Below are 14,037 nucleotides of genomic sequence, written 5' to 3'. Positions count from 1 at the left end.
TGTTGACCACTATTTTTTGAGTAGAGTCGTTCAGACTCTTTTCCACCCACCTCATCCACTTACCCAGTCCACATCTCCCCTACTGGACTACAGAGATGCTATGGATACCATGGCAAAAGCCTTGCTAAAATCAATGTGTGCTGCTCTTACCACCTCATCCATAGAGCCTGTCACCTCATCATAGAAGGCAATCATGTTGGTAGAACTGTGCTGGTTTTTCTGAATCAACTTCTTGTCCTTCATCATCCTGGAAATGGCTTACAGAAAGATTTGCTTCATGATCTTCTCTGAGAGAGAGGCTGGGTAAGGATGACTGTCCTGTAGTTTCCTGCACCTTGCTTTGATGATAGATGTGGCATTTGCTTTTTTCCAGTAGCTGGAAATCCCATCTGATTGCCACAGCCTTTCAAAGGTGATAGGAATCAGCACAATGACATTAGCCAGCTTCCTCAGCACCTTCACAAGCACCTCCTGTCCAGCCCTAAGGGCTTGTAAACATCAAATTTGCTCAGGTGGCCCTAATTCAACCTTCCTCTACAGTTAGTAGTAGTCTCCTCCTCCAAACTTTGCCACTAGGCATAGAGATCTGTGAGGCCTGGGGGCTGACCTTGCTAGTAAAGAACAAGGGAAAGAGGGCTTTGAGTATCTCAGCCTTACACCCCACCCCCCCACCCCCCCACCCCCCCCTTCATCACTAGGTCACCTACGCCATTCAGCAGCAGAGCCTGTGGTTCTTAGGGTTAGTAGTAATGCTTGTAATGAAAATTACTTAGATTGTTTTCTCTACCTCTGGGTGTAGACAGCTGTAATAGAAAGGCTGGAATTGGTGTGAATGGAAAATGAATGGTAATGTCTAGGCATGGGGGCACCAGATGGAGCACACAGCAGCAAAAGGGCTCTCAGCACGGTCTGTGCTAATGGCACCCAAATTAGCAGGTCATCAAGACCCCAGCACATCTGTGTGCAGTTTCACAAGACACCCAGATCTGGAGAAAAAGAGCAATGGAGGAACCCAGATGACTCACAGAGGTGGGACAGGATGGAGACACTGATCACTATCAGCTCTTAAAGGCTACAAAGAGGCATCTCCAAAATCTGCACGTGGTCACTAACCTAAGAACCCAGGAGACATGAGGAGGACTTCACAGCTTGCATCACTTGTCCTCCATGTAATTGCAACGGATGCTAGACCTTGGTCTGATGTCTGGGCGCAGGCGCTGCAGTGCTGGATGGGCAGCTTGACCACCACTGCCTTGGTGCCCCATGGCTGTACAGACTTGCTGGACACATACATCCTGGTGCTCCTGAGCCGGATACCCTGAGGGTGTGAGCGAGAGTTAAAGGTGTTTCATTTCAATTGCTGTTTTAAATAAAACCACCATTCTCTCAGAAGGTCTGGCACTGGTGTGTACTAATATTGCTGATGGAGTGTTGCAACAGTATTTCCCACAAGTGCATATGTTTGTCTTTTTGCAGAGAGCAAACTGGTCTCAAGGCCTAGAGTCAAGCCATTTATGTTACTTTCAGTCATGAGTCCTGCTCAGTATTAATGGATTCATACAGTCTCGGCCAAATTTTCTGAGTGTACTTTGCTGTATGGATAACCTGAGATGCTTTTTTGAGTCCTGTCCTCCATCCTTCAGAGCAGAAAGCTTATTATTTTTATAGTGCTATTATTTTTATTTTTTACTGCTTTGAGTTGCCATTTCTGTCAGCAGTTTTATCATCCACCTAGCCTTTTTGTGCAAATTGATTTATCTAAGCAGAAAAAGGGAGAGGAAATAATCTTCAGAGTTGTATAATGCCCACAGTTCTTTCCAATACATACATTCCTCTGGTCCTGAAAACCCCTGGAAGCAGGTTTGAACAGTAGAATAAAGGAAAAAATAAATATTTTTATTGTTATTTGGTGATATTTACAGTCTCTCCAAACTACAAGCTGGGAATGCTCTGGGTAGATGTGAGAACTCAAGAGGAAAAATATTAACCAGGTAAAGAAACAGGCTGACAATAACAGGTGAGAAAGAAACCTGGTGGGCAAAACAGAAACAAAGCACAAGCTGAAAAAAATGCTGGGAGGTCACATTACAGAAAAGAAGACTTAGAAATAATAAGCAAAAGCTCAGGTAGAAATTAATACAATCATATTTATTTATTAAAACACAATGCAAATACAAACTGACAGTAAGTTAATGTAAATTCACATAGGCAATGACCACCAGATTATTGGTAAATTGTCCAAAAAGCATTTGAGTCTACAAATGCTGTGAAAAGAATCAATCATTTTGAACAGGTGTGAGAGTAAAATTCAAATGTCTTCTCTTGATTAGGTAAGTTCCCCATATCTGCACCCAAATTATGAAAAAAATGTACTAATTGGAACCTTCTAGTTCTCTGATTTCACATGCTGATAAAAACTCAAATTAAGGTGGAATTGTATAAGCTTTATACTTGCCAGGATGAGAGGATCAGTTTAGGAAGCCCTTCTCAGTTGTTTGGGAGTTACTGAAGTTTATGTTTTGAGGAGGGAAAGTTGTTAGCTCAGGAGGAAACTACACTAAGTATTTTAAGTGGTCCTGTATTCCAGCCCTTAATGGACTAAGAAACTATGGGCCATAGATGTTATCTCAGTCCAATAATGAAATTGGAACTGAGAGAATGGAAGTGAATTAAACATTTTCCTTATCTGATGAGAGTATTAGCCCTTATGATCTTCTTATCGATGACCAAGAGTCTAGGTATCTCTCAAATGAGCAAATTGCCTGGTAACAGGCTAAAATGCTGCTAAAATGACAAAATCTCTTTCAATCAGCGAGAAGGAGCAGTCATGAACTGCAAACTAGAGCTGTAGGTCTCCAAAGAACTTTTTGATTATGCCTCCTAATTTTGGATATTTTTTTCAATCAGTATTGTAACTAGTATGACAGATTTTTTTTCTAATGTTCAGCAAATGTTCATTGCAGCTGAATCTGCTATTTGCATGGAAGCTTTGCTTATGCTTTTTTCAATTTGTTGAGTTCTTTATGGGAACAAAGATGCCATTCCAGCTAGATGATGTTGGCTAGGCAGACTGTGGTTGGATTTTGTTTATTTCAAGAATAAACAAAGACTCGGTCTATTTACACAAGATCTGGAGGTACATCCGGAGATTCCAAATCTGAAGGAAAGCAATGGCAGAATGAGTGAATAAAATATTTCAGGCAGCACTTTGATTTCTGAAATCTGTAGTAGGAGCCAAACAGCTTGCCAGGACACAATCTTACTGGTGATGGAGGAGCAGGAATCTTGCTATCTGACTGAATATTATTTGGCATGTCAGTTAGATTACAACAAAGTGATGGGTTGTTATATGTTTTGACAGCTCAAGGACATTCAGGAGTAACACAAAAGCACTTGTGGAAATTAATACATTACAGATTAAGGTGATCAGAAGTATGTTAAAAACTGCCAAAGGACAATCTTGGAGATCATGATGTCGTTGAGTCTCTGTCCTCATCTGATCTACTTAGAGCATACCTCACTAACTTTTTTTGCCAAAATTGATTGCCAGACTGTAGAAGTCCAGACATCTTATTAAATTCTAAGAAGGCTTTGACTGTGGCAATTTTGCATCCCCAGTAAAGTCATAATCAGTTCATTTGTAGCTCAAACTGTCTTTAAATGATCAATGTAACCATTCTTGATGTTTAATGAACAGCATATTACACAACCAATCCATATACTAAAAATAATTTGCTTGCCATCTTTCTTTTTCAGATTTCAAGCAATGTAAAAATTCAACCCGTTTCAACACAGAAGTGATAGCTATAGAGATGACTCACTGAAAAAGGCTATCTCAGAGGGAAGGGAGTACAGATGATTTCATTGCATATGAAAAATAAAATCCCAGTAGCTACATAATCTTTCTTTCACCTTCTCTGAATCTCAGTAAATCTCTAAATCCACCCTCACCTAGAGTAGAGACAGTCAGTGCTTTGTACTGCTTACTCCCTCCCTTCCTGCTAGACAGCAAACAAGGAAAAAAATGACCATCCGGAGGTGAGGAGAGTCACTACTGCATGTGACTAGCTGTATCTTATAGCAAGCATGCTGACCAACTGTGTGAAAAAAAAAGAGAATAGAAGTCACAATTTAAAAAAATATCATTTGGACATAATAATTTAGCACATACTCTTGAGCGTAGCAAGTATTGAAGACTGCCTCCTGGGGCATGTTTAGGTATGCTTTCACTGGGAGAAAGAAGTTCCCACTCACTTGCAACAGGAACTGTTCAGGATGGAGTCTGCCTATTCAGGCTGGTAGAGCTGTGCTGGGGGATCAGCTGTGATCTCTTCAGTGGCTGGAAAGTAACTGTTGCGTTAAAAATAATGTAACTAGTGACTTTCACAGTATTTTTTTTTCTGCCTAAATAAGGAGCTAAAGCCCTGTTAAGCTCCTAATGTATAGAGCTGCCCTTTACCTGAATGAGCGTGGCCAGAAAAATGCTGTCGGATTATTTATAATGGAAATCATTTGCTCCTTTAAGTAAATATTTGGGATAAGAACAAAGAATATTTATGACCTTATGAGAAGCAAGAAGGAAGTGACCAGAGCTTTTACTTCAAGTGTGGTTCTGGTAGTTTTAGCAGCTATTGATTGAAAAGTGGAACAAAAAATCACTCAATCAGAGGCCAGAGCTTGAGTAAGTAGGAATGTAAGTAAGTAATTCTCATGATCTGTGACTAGCAGGTAGTAATAAAAAGCCTAGTGAACGTGTGTATCATGTAAATACAATTCTATTGTCAGATGGTTTGTGGCAGATTGAAATGGCTGCTCTGAGGTCACAGCAAGCAGACTGTTTCCTGGAATTTCTGCAGGCAAGTTGCACATCCTGTGAACAGGAGCTCTCTAGATCCGCCACAACTCTACGGCACGTACTGCCAGGTATCGTGAGCGACGTGGCACCTAATAAATAAGATCATTCTGCAGAGGCAGAGACAGCTGGTCTCAAATCACCCAGAAAGTTGAAGGAGATACGGAAACTACTGCTGAGAAAATCAAATAGCAGGTATTTTGTCCTTGTCTCAACTTTTTTATGTTTTGGTTTGGGTAATAGGGAAAAAAGCATCGGAGACCGTATCCTCAGTTACAAGGTCATTGGAAACAGACCGTCTTCCTACTTTCAAACACAACCTTGGGCATTTGGCATTGTGACTCACTACAAACAGCTGTATTTCTCAGGAAAAAAAAAGTGAGAGCGAAATTTCATCTATTGCTTACATCTTCAGAAACAGTAACGTACAGTTCATTTTTGCTGCTTGCTTTGCAGGTTGCAATACTTGGAGGGTTGTGTGGAATGTGCTAAACTTCCCTGAGCAACTGGAGTTGAATGAGCTTCATGATCTTCCTTGGATCTGGACTCTGTATTCCTTTATCTGCCTTCATGATGAAATTGGGAGAGTTTTGGTTAGGGGTGGGACAAAAAAGTTTTGCATCCAGTGAAGTTTGTTACCTTTCTCTGACATGACCTATTTAGGACTTGCTTATCTACTACTTAATGAGTTTTAGCAGTTTGTTTTAAACTGTTCGTGGTAGTTAATAGGAAACACAGGGAAGGGCTCAAGTAAAAGTTAGATATCTAAATCAGAGACAGTCAACTCCTGATCCCTTTAGAATCAATAAAGAGTAATGGAAACTTCCAGAAGGTTGTTCATTTCATACTAAAATAAGCATCTAAGATCAGACAACTTTTCCTTTTAAACACTTTTTTCTCTCCACTGATAATAAGGGGAGCCTTGCAAAACTATTTTAGCCATTTAACTGCTAGATTTCTAAAATAAGTTGGACTAGATCCTGCTCTACATGTCTTGTCATTGAAAAAAAGAGTTGAGAAGGGAGTAGAGAGGAGAGGAGAGGAGAGGAGAGGAGAGGAGAGGAGAGGAGAGGAGAGGAGAGGAGAGGAGAGGAGAGGAGAGGAGAGGAGAGGAGAGGAGAGAGGCAAATCAACTTCCAGAAAAAAGAAACTGAATGGTCATTTGTCTCTCATCCACTAAGGAGCGAGCCGCAGAAAGTGGTCCTGATGCTTTTCCATAAGCCTTATTTCACATCCTTGGGACACAGGAATCCGAGTAACTTTTAGGCCTTACTGAAATGATACACCTAGAAAACAACCATAAAGGTAAATACTTACAGCATGAAGGAGTTGGAACACACATTCAGTAGCAATGGGTAAATCTTTCCTAATGATTTGCTATTTGCCGTCATATTTACACTTAAGTTAGTTCAGAGAGTATTGTCAGAACCAATCTTGAAGGACTAAGGAGAGACTCAGAGAAACATTTGGCTCCAAAGATGCATTCCCAGTGGGAACAGCTGTGCTAACACCCCCCTTCACCCGGAACCAGGATTTGTGATCCTTCAAAACTGAAAGTTTCGATATCAATCCAGGACTGGTACCTTCTACACAATCTTGATATTTTTGTAACCTGAAAAAAGAAAGACAAGCTCAAGAAGCAGTTATCTACAAGACCAGAAAATTAGGTTGCTAACATCTCCTGAATTATAAAGGCTTGAAGTAGATGTGGCACCTGTCCAGAGTTACTGGAGAGAGATTGCAGCAAACCATGAACTATGGCAGTGGGTGGTGTTCCTTAAAGCAGGGTGGTTGCCTTGTCCCGGGAGTTTTAAGATGGAAAGAAGAGCACAATACATGGTGTACTTCTTAAATTCTAACAACTCCTCCTTTTAGATCTAACAGATGGCCTGTAAACTCACACTGAAATGAGGGGGCTAGTGAAAATTTAAAATAAGTATTATGAAGGAAATAAAAAGCTAAAATGCCTAGCATTAATCCTGACTAAAATCTTAATACAGCATTGAGTCTTGAAAGAATGTCTCTGTCCCATAATAACCCTGCCTTTGAATGGCCCGGTCCCACCAAAAGCAGAGCATACAGCGTTGACCTGTTTGCATTGGAACAGTTTCCTGAGCAGTATCAGTAACCATCTCTCTGTTTAAATGTCTGGACTGAATTCAGGAAAGAGAAGTTTATCCTGCACTTGACATTTAATAATCTCACCGGGTGTTTTCAAAAAAGGGGCAAAATTTCAGACTAGAGAAAACCGAAAAGCTGCCTTACGTTTGCACTGAGAGCATACTCATTTCAGTTGGGTTGTGTCAAGTTTTCTGAGAGGTCTACAGTAAGTTATACAAAAACAGAACAAAAAAGGCCAGTTCAACTGCAAATATTCTTCATTAAGCTGTTTGGAACTTGCAAACAAAACCCATGTATCTATGAAGGGCTAGTTCTTCTATAACATTTTACATTGCATATGTCTTTGTGCTGGTGAAAAAAAAGGTGATCTTTTCCTTTATAAAAGTACAACAGACTGAACTGAGTTTTTATAAAATGTTCGGAATTGCTCAGCTACAAGAATACTAGCCTTGAGTTGAAAACACAGCTAGAATAACTGTAAGAATTAGAGTTTCTGCTTCTGAACTAGGAAAATACAAATACATATTTATATAAATTCCTTTATTCAGTGGAAAAAAAAATCACACCTGAATAGGCAAAGATAGACCTTACATGTCAGAGAGCGCCTTACTCTTTATAAAAAACCAACCAACCAAAACAAAAACAAAAAACCACAGTTTACTTAAAAAACATCAAGATTTTGATCAACCTCTTGGAGAAAATTTTACCATTTTGCAGAGACCAGGAAAGATCTAACAACCTAGAAAAAAGTGTAAAGCCTCTAACATTGCAAATTTCTATTGGACATATTGTACATACCATGTAACATGATCTTTTTTTTATTCTTTGCCCAGATTTCATCATTCTCTGGAAATGATACTTTTATTTTGTTCTATCCTTGTGTTCTAGAACACTGCACGAAGATCTAGTGTACGCAAAACAAAGAAGGTTATTTGTACAAATGACCATCTTGACCCCTCCCTCAACCAAAGCCTAGTAGTAGGGATGAGTTTTATGAGTGGCATAGAATAATGGGAATATATTTCCTTACCTGCTTGACAGTTAGTACATACACAGCTGTGTGTGACTTCTTTCAAAGCCAAGGCACTCAATATGGTTTCAGACAGGTTTTTTTCCAACTTTCAGTGAACACATAGGCTACCATCCAGCCCGAGGAACTTTGCACTCATTATGGTGTCTGTAACGTCACTGCTTCTCTCTCATTCTCTCCTTCTAACTGGAAACCTGATAGGTATGCAGTGCACCCTGTCTCCACACGGTTTCTCCAGTGTTTGCATTCAGAACTGTGACACAGGATGTTCAGGAAAACATCCTGGGCATCAGTCCCAGCTGTTTCGGGAGGACTGCACTGACAGGAAGGTCTGCGATGGATTTGACTTTCTAAGATTTCAAACCTCTCTTTAGGTCTTTATTAACCTAGATTGTTGCAAAGCCCAAACAGCTACTAATTCCATCTTTTATTTCTGTGTTTTCACGTCTGAATATTGGTTATCTGCCTAAATAAATAACACATGCTGTAAACCGACTCTCTACTATAATACTTACCCTTTATCCATATCACCACCTAATGCAGGAACGGACTGTTATCGAATCTTTAAAGTTTTTCCAGGATTTCTTCATAATAGATTAGAAACAATATCTTTCTTAGGGAAAGATGGGAGTCCTAATCAGCAAGGTTTATGTTTTCTTTAAGCTGTAAACTGTAATTCACAAAGACAGGAAAACTGGCTTACACAAAACTACGTAAGGATGATGAATATTGCAAAAAGAGAAGAGGGGAGGAGATAAAGCTCTGGAACAGAAACATCTAGTTGTAAAAATTTGAATTTCAAAATTTATACAAACATATCAGAAAGACATTTTCTCTTTCATATGATTAAGAAAACTTACTCAAGCTTTTACCTTTTTACCTTTTAATTGACATACATGTTTTAATTGCTGAATAAAGACGCAATCTAAAGTCAGTAGCAGAAAGTTTACTTTGTTAAATATACAAACAGCAAATAATCCCTTTCTGTGTTGCAGAGATCATAGTACCCAGCATTTGAGCACTTTTTTCCCCAAGCTCTTTCTTTCAAGAATCACTTTCCACATAGTGGAAGTGTGTTCTGCGAGGGTGAGGCGGAGGTGGGAGACAGGCTCTCCTTGCCTGTATGTTAATGGGGAGCGGTATTAGTACTGATAGCACTGCCTTCCCATGTCTATCGGTTAACTGTAGTGTCTTCAGAAACTGGTTACAGTTAGAATATCTCAAATGTATCACAAACCAAGATTAAATATCTAACTATGTCTTTATGTCGGAAACTATGGAGCGACCTTCTTCACCGCTAACGTGAATGCTGAAAGCAACCCGAACTTCCTTCACGAGCTGTCACAACGCCAGTTTTCCACAGTCAGAACTTGATGTTAACATTAATGAACCAAGACTGGGCTTCAAAGCAATGCTTATGTTTTTGTAACCCAGAAGCACTTAAGAAAAAAAGGAAGAAAAGGGAAAATGTTGTGACATTAGACATATTATCAAAGAAATTTAGATAATAAATAATTCTGAACAGATAGAAAATTAAGTATTATTGCTTTTTACAACGTATATTTGTGCTGATTTACTATTTACAATTGGTCTCATTAAGAGCATAACTATCCTAAATAGAGCTTTAAAAAAAAAAAAATCACAGAATGTACCATTCATGGAACACACAACTGTTGAATAAAACGAGCTATCAGGTACCTACTAAAACATATGATGTGGCTATAACATAATATTTTGTCTTTGACTATCAGATTCCAATTTGTCTCTTAGCAACATGATACAGACTTTTTTGGTTTAAAACAAAGCACAGAAATTGGTCGCATGCTTTGCCTTGCGCAAATTGTGAGCTTTAACTCCTTTGTTAAATATTCCATTTATTTTGGTCATAATCCCAAAAGAAACAATTTGTTCAAACTGTTCAGCCAAACACAATGTCATTTGGCAAAGCACCATGGTCCTCCATAAAGCCAATTCTCTAGAGATAATTGTTTGCACATATCAGTAGTCCAACATCTAGAACAACAGGGATTTTGAAATATGGGCAAACGCAGGCCCCGCTACACCCCCCATCACAGGCCCTGAAGTTCGCCTTTGGCAACCAGCGATGTCCGACAATACACAGAACCAGGTGAACCTCCCGGGGCTTAAATGCAGACTCAAAAAACATGGTTTGCCAAAAAGCAGTGTTACCACTCCGTAATTACTTTAAGGCTGATCCCCAGTCAGTATTTAGCACAGTTAGACTGCGTTACAATCGTTTATGCGTTGCGGTCTTACAAATCCTGCTGTACGCAAGACGAACATCCTGTACCAACTGAATATTCGTTCAGTCCCCATTAACACCTGCACTGTTTGTCATCCGCAGAGTCGCAAGTATCCTGAGGTGCTTCTCGAAAGCGAAATTGGTCTGTATGGCCATCATTTGGTAGGTAGACTATTAATTGCCTAATTTAAAAAATACTAAGATGAGACATTTTAACACTGTTTTAAAGCAGAGCACGACTGTTCCACTGCTGAATCAAAATTATCTTCCCTGCATTAACAATTCTGTTAAGGTATTGAAAAAGCTGAGCGTGAAGTGTGCAGGAAAAAAAATTCTTTCAGTGATTTCAATTAGCAGCACGGCTTATTCTGGATTCTAGAGATTTCGGATTATTCTGTCGTTATTTACTACAATAAACGGTTCTTGCAGAACTGCTCACAGACATGCAGTCCCTCATAACAAGTGTGGCCTTGTGCTACAAGCCTGAAGCCTCCAGAAGGGTTTTTTTGCCCCCATCTCGTACTGGGTCCTAAAGCTGTAAAAAAAACCCAACCCAACCAACCCCACCACAATTGTCGTTCAGCTCTTTTTCTGACACCCAGTATCGTCCATATGGCTGTCTGGAGGGGGGATTATTCCCAGGGATGTTCTCCTGCTGGTGCTGCCCAGGAGGACAGGAAGGGTGGCTAATGCCCCCTCTGCCGGCCATTCCCCAGGGGACCTCGCCTTGGCCCTGGTCCTAGTCCTGGCCCTTGTCCTGGCCCTGCCTTGGCCCTGGTCCTAGTCCTGGTCCTTGTCCTGACCCTGCCTTGGCCCTGGTACTAGTTCTGGTCCTGGTCCTGCCTTGGCCCTGGTCCTAGTCCTGCTCCTGGCCCTTGTCCTGGCCCTGCCTTGGCCCTGGTCCTAGACCTGGTCCTGGCCCTGGTCCTGGCCCTGCCTCGGCCCTGGTCCTAGTCCTGGTCCTGGCCCTGCCTTGGCCCTGGTCCTAGACCTGCCTTGGCCCTGGTCCTAGTCCTGGTCCTGGCCCTGGTCCTGGCCCTGCCTTGGCCCTGGTCCTAGACCTGGTCCTGGCCCTTGTCCTGGCCCTGCCTTGGCCCTGGTCCTAGACCTGGTCCTGGCCCTGCCTTGGCCCTGGTCCTGGCCCTGGCCCTGCTGCCTTCCCCTGCCCAGTAGCTGCACATGAGGCGGGTTTCTGGGGCTGGAGGAAGCCAGCTGTAGCTGGCCGTACAAAACACAAAGCGCTGTTGATCTCCAAGACGGGCTCCAGCTAATTGCCTTTCCTGTGTGGGCTGGGGGGATGAAAGCAGCCGGCGCAGCAGCATCTGCCAGCAGCCAGGCACGGACAGGAACAGCCTTTAGGAAAGGAGGGAAAAGGAAGAGCCCAGCAGCTCCCGCCACCCCTCCTGCATCCTCCCTCCCGCCCCCGTTTCCTCACATAACATACTGGACAGCATGTATCATACCAGTTGGTTACAACATGTAGGAAGGCTCTTCCCCTTCCTCCTAAAGGGGATTCCTGAAGACACAGCCCTACAGTTTTGCAGTATATTTCAGTATCTTTAAAATAATCTCTTACTTAGCCTTAACAGGCAGCTCAGTAAACTGCTTTCCCCTAACTGATCTTTATACAGCATTTCTGTTCAATGAAATCCCTCCGGTCTTGTTGGGAGAATTTTATAAAATTCATTAGGTGACAGTAAAAGAGGCATATGCTTGGGCATATTTTTTTTGCTGGTTTCTGGTAACAAGTACAAATGTGTCTTAAACTGGTGTCTCTTTCCAGCCGTTTCCCTTTCCTGGGATAGCTAACTGTTTTACAGTCTCCATACTCTCTCCATTTCTCATAATAAAATTTGTTACTGTGACAAAAAAATTCCACTAAAAAGTAGAAACTGTTCTAGTTATTCAATTGTTCCATTACCCAGCCATCGAGATTTAAGTTTCAATATATTTTTGGAAGCACTGAACGAAGATAACTCGGGTTCATTTTTAGACAAGCCTATTTACTTTTGTGTTTTTTAAAGTCTATTTGACATTACAAGAAACCTTTGACAGACCATAGCCAGAATCCTAAAGTAAGCAGCAAAACATTGATCTTTATCTATAAATATGGAGACAATTGGTTCTTATACTGAAATGCCTGTTTATGTTGATTTCAGATAGGGAGGAACAGACCAAGAAAAACAATTTGGCTAAATTGAGTCATTGAAGTTTCAGCTAAGCCTGTTTAAATCAATGTAATTATCAATTTAGATATGATTCTACTATCAAAATCCGGCCATTACTTAAAACAGCAAAAATGAAAAAGGAGTCTTGGGAATTGGGAAGTCAAATGATAGACTACAGACAGCAACAGGTTTGAACTGGTCTCTAAAGTTAAAGAATTAAAACTTAAATAATTGCTACTACCTATGTATACAAGAGAAGTATCTAGCTGTAAGATAGAAACCAGTCATTTTAATATTTGAAAAAAATATTTGAAATGAAAGTGTTATTCAGCAAGGGAGATTAGAAATACAAGTATCAGCCGGAATCTGAAACGCAGTATTTTTTTGGAACTAAAATGAGAAACTGAAGGGAACATGAGAATAATACATCTTCAGTAAAAGCAGTTTTTAAAAATAGATTTTTAAAAAAAGATATAGAAATCTAACAGTATAGTTGAAGCCTAAGGAGAGGATCTGGTTTATTTTTAATCTCATCTTAATCTCATTTTTAAAGCAATTACACTCATTATTCCTGTATACATGTCTGTGTGTGTGCGCGTGTGCATCCTTCCGTCTCTCAAAAAAGTCAACTTAAACACCTGACAAAAGGCAGCAGAGGTCTCCAAGAGATTCGCTGCTACAGCTGGTCCACACGATACCTGGCTCAGGAACGGCACGGTCTGCGCAGCCTTTGCCAGCCCTGAAGCCAGGCGCAGTGGCCGCAGGCTCGCGGAGCAGCCAGCCTGGGCAGTCGCACGAGCGGTCTGGCCGAGAGGCGTGTTGGCCCACGCTGGCTGCAGAGCGTAAGGCCCCCTGCCCAGCCATCAGGAGACTCACGGGTGGAGGCCAGGAAGAGGAGTTAAAGTAATCCCGTGGGCAAGGCAGAGGGCACACAAGGAGAGGCGAGGTTGTTAGGATGAATAACGAAATGCCAAGTCAGAGGAAAACAGACCGTATTCTGTTAGTCACAGAACTGCTTGTTCAAACAAGAACCCAACAGTCTCTAGCTCTGCCTACTTATAACATTTTCGAAACTACTGAAAATGAAAAAAGGAGAAAAATATGGCTTAAAAATCCCCCCAAATCCCCATATGGAATGTGTTAGGATACTGTTCAGATTCCGCACAAGGAACTTGCACAGAGCAATGGGAATTAGAGGGTCAGCAGGTCTCTAGGGAATCTCCCTTGCTATTTAGTAAATACTTTTAATTCCCTAAAAAGCCATGGTAACCTCCTAATGACCTTACTGAGCCACGATTCTTGTGATTGCTTTGTAACGTTGTAATTTCTAAATTGCTCCCCAGTCTTACGGATTTTAAAACCTGCAACATGCTACATTTTTAGAGGTAGATGTGCATTATGTGTTGTTCTGAAGATGAAATAAGGTCTTGTGGTTAATACACAAACTGAGCATCCTGAAGTATAAACAGGAATTCAGGAGAGGAGAGACTGCTCACATCTTTTAGGAATTTACTCTGTAATCTTTAGCAAATCTCTTTATCTTTCTATGCCTCCATTCCCCATATATAAAACAGGGTAATACTTGCTGTAAAGATAAAAGCTG

This window comes from Mycteria americana, chromosome 4 (genome assembly GCF_035582795.1).
Source record: "Mycteria americana isolate JAX WOST 10 ecotype Jacksonville Zoo and Gardens chromosome 4, USCA_MyAme_1.0, whole genome shotgun sequence".
Lineage (NCBI taxonomy): Eukaryota > Metazoa > Chordata > Aves > Ciconiiformes > Ciconiidae > Mycteria > Mycteria americana.
This window is presented reverse-complemented; position numbering follows the sequence as displayed.